This window comes from Mandrillus leucophaeus, unplaced genomic scaffold (assembly GCF_000951045.1).
Source record: "Mandrillus leucophaeus isolate KB7577 unplaced genomic scaffold, Mleu.le_1.0 Scaffold24, whole genome shotgun sequence".
NCBI classification, from domain to species: domain Eukaryota; kingdom Metazoa; phylum Chordata; class Mammalia; order Primates; family Cercopithecidae; genus Mandrillus; species Mandrillus leucophaeus.
In genome coordinates this window covers 2,902,982-2,905,985 of record NW_012102476.1, presented here as the reverse complement: position 1 = coordinate 2,905,985, position 3,004 = coordinate 2,902,982, and the positions used below count along the sequence as shown (strand labels likewise).

Here is a 3,004-nt window from a genome sequence, read left to right as displayed (position 1 = left end):
GTATTTTTAGTAGAGACGGGGTTTCCCGGTGTTAGCCAGGATGGTCTCGATCTCCTGACCTCGTGATCCACCTGCCTCGGCCTCCCAAAGTGCTGGGATTACAGGCGTGAGCCACCATACCCGGCATCTAATTTTTTGTATTTTTAGTAGAGATGGGATTTCACCATGTTGGCCAGGCTGGTCTCGAACTCCAACCTCAGGGGACCTACCCGTTTCAGCCTCCCAAAGTGCTGGGATTACAGGCGTGAGCCACCGTGCCAAGCTGAGAGGGATTTTTTTGAGGTGAGATACTTTGTGGTCTCAGGTTTTGTGCTGGGCCTTGGTTTCCCCTCTGTAAAAGGGAGAGGTAGTTCCCATCCCACAGAACTTGCATTATGACTAATAATTATCCCTGCCTTGCTGGAACTTACAGTCTAGCCATAGAGACAGGAATGAATGCAGAAAGTGACATACCAGGGCTGGTCAGGAGCCCAGAAGTGGAGGGCTCGGCAGCCCTGTCTAGGAGTATGGGAGTGGCTTCATGTGGGCTAGGGAGTCAGGTGCAGGTGGAGGAGCAGGTGTGTTGGGCAGAGGGCATGGCCTGAGCAAAGGCCTGGAGAACACAAGATCAGAGGTATTCAGGTTGCCAGAATTGTGATGGGGCTGGTGACCAGCCCCTGAGGGGCCTTCAAGGTCAGGCACAGGATGGAGACCCTGGGGAACCTTGGAAAGGTTTCATGCAGAAGAAGGATGTGATCTAGTATGAGTCTAGAATATTTTCTCTGGGTACTGGTGTGGAGGCTGGAACTCAGGAGGGGAGGCAAAGACCCTAAGAGGACAGCCAGCTGGTCACCTTCTGTGAGGTGCCTTGATGGCCAGTGGCTGCTCACTTCATTCTGGCCAAGAGCCAGCTTGGCTGATTGTGTAGCTTTGATGTACCCTCTCTTCTCCCTCTGGGCCTCAGTGACCCAGTCCCCTCCATGCAGCAGAAGTCTGGAAAAATAGTGGCTGAGGAAGCCCCAGGTTGGCAAGGACAACCATCTCCTTCTCCTCCTGCTCCCTCTAGGACCCGATGTCCTGAAGAAGATGCCTCGCCCTCCCCCCTCCCTCCTCCTCCAGGCCCATGCCGATACCTCTAAGACATTTTCTTTTCTGGGCACTGAGGCCCAGCCACCTGTTGTCTCTAAGAAGAGAGAAGGAGCCACCCTAAACTTAGCAGCTGCCCTTAGCCTCCCACACCAGCCCCTCCCTGCCTCAGACGGCAGCTGCCTCGCCTTATAGGGTTACCATGGGGGTCCAAGCCAGGGAGGAGCCCACTTATTACTGGGTTCTGGGAGAGCAGGAGGACTCCAAAAAGGGGAATGGGAGGAGTGCTCAGGAAGCTTGGGTCAAATGGGAGATGGGAAAGGTGAGGAGGAGATCAGACACTGAATGGGAATTGACAGGACTTGGGACTGAGTTGAGAGTGAGGGACCTTTGAGAACTCAGAAACCAAGGAGGAACTGAAAAGTCGGGAGCCAGTTCTCACTGGAATTCCAGAATGGTGGATGCTATATGGAAATCGGACTATGGGGGTCAGAGAAAGAAGAGGGTGTTTAGAAGTTGGAAGGTTGGAGCTCATAACGTCAGGTCTTTATGCTTGTGATCTAAGGACAACCTGGGAGTGCTCATGAGATTGAGGTCGGGGTTCTCAGTGGAACATGAGGAGCACAGAGGGATGTGGCACTGAGGGGAAGGGGTTGACGGGACTGGGGCCTCGGATCCCCAAAAGAATAATAACACACATATGGGGAGTTCATGGTACTGGGGATTCATGGATTTGGGGTTTGAGATCCTCACTAGAAGAAATGGTGGGGGTACTCAGAGGCATAAGGTCTGAGGAATTGGAGCCTGGGTTCTGGGGAGGAGCTCAGATAGATGGGAACTGAGGAGAGGGACTTGGAGGTTGGGATTCCCGCAGGAAATGGGTGAAGCAGAGAGATGGGTTGCTTATAGGATCTAGGGGCTCTGGCTATTGCAACCTGGGCCTGGAGTGTTGGGGTTAGTTTGGGGCCGGGATCGGAGAATTACAGAGTAAAGGCTGAGGGTACTGGGTCAGGGCACTGGATCTGTGGTGGGGCTCAGGGTCCCACAGACCACCAGAGTTGGGGGCTCAGGAGTTAAACGAAGAATAGGGGCCCTGGAAGGACTCGAGAAGGGCAGCGCGGCACTCATTGGTTGAGGGCTGCACTAATGCCCCCGCCCCTTCTCCGTACTGTCCCCAGCTGTCACCCTCCCGTAGGGCTTGTCTCCGGTTGTCACCGACTATCCCTGGGCTGGCACCGCCTGCTGGCAGCGTCTTTGCCCTTTGGATGCTCCCATTGGCTGAGACAGCTATCTATTTTCCTGTCCTCTGGTCGAAGTGGGAGAACACGATCATTGGCTGACGAGGCGAATTAATCTCTAGCTTGCCCCGCCTCCTCCCAGCTGTCATTCCTAACTGACCATTTTGGGAGACCTAAAGAATTCCTCAGCTCTTCCTATTGACTGCGGATGCTGTCTGTCACCGCCTAAAGAGACATCACTGCCTGTCAATTTGGCCACCACCTACTCCCGTTTTCATTGGCTCCGTTTTTACCGTTCCTATTGGTCAAGAAGCTGCCAGGCCCCACCTCTTACTCGTACATCCCCTGCCTTCTCCTCCGCCCTTCCGCGGTCATTCACTCTTCAGTCACATTTATTGGCCAGGAGGTTCAGGCTCCTGCATTTCTATTGGTTATTTCTTTGGTCCCACCTCCCCCTGCCTTTCTTCGTCCTCTGACTGGTCTTACAGCCCTACGCCTTCTACGTTTCCTCTTTCCAGATGAGCCACCCCTTTTTCGCCTCCGGCCCCGCCCACGGTTCCAACGATTGGCAGAAGCCCAGCTCTCTCTCTCCCACTATTCGTCCAAATCCTCTGACGAGGCGGGAGAAAAAAGGAGCGCGATGGGCCAGTCCGCGCGCAGGCGTGGAACACCGAGATGCTGGCCGCGGAGCCGGCTCTGCG

The 3,004-nt window shown here is 54.6% G+C and overlaps 1 protein-coding gene across 2 annotated transcripts in view; it reads right to left on the bottom strand.

Annotated features, from left to right (window-relative positions):
• MYLPF (myosin light chain, phosphorylatable, fast skeletal muscle) overlaps nucleotides 1-2,533 on the bottom strand; it is a 7,615-nt gene extending 5,082 nt beyond the window's left edge. The window contains exons 1-2 of one of the 2 annotated variants that reach the window (XM_011982456.1): nucleotides 2,464-2,533; nucleotides 454-592 (exon numbers count right to left, since the gene is read on the bottom strand). The gene's annotated coding sequence lies outside the window, so the exon portion shown is untranslated. Of the gene's footprint in view, nucleotides 1-453; nucleotides 593-1,112; nucleotides 1,155-2,463 lie in introns of those variants that run through there. The other variant, XM_011982457.1, reaches the window with a different exon arrangement.
• Nucleotides 2,534-3,004: the final 471 nt, after the last annotated feature.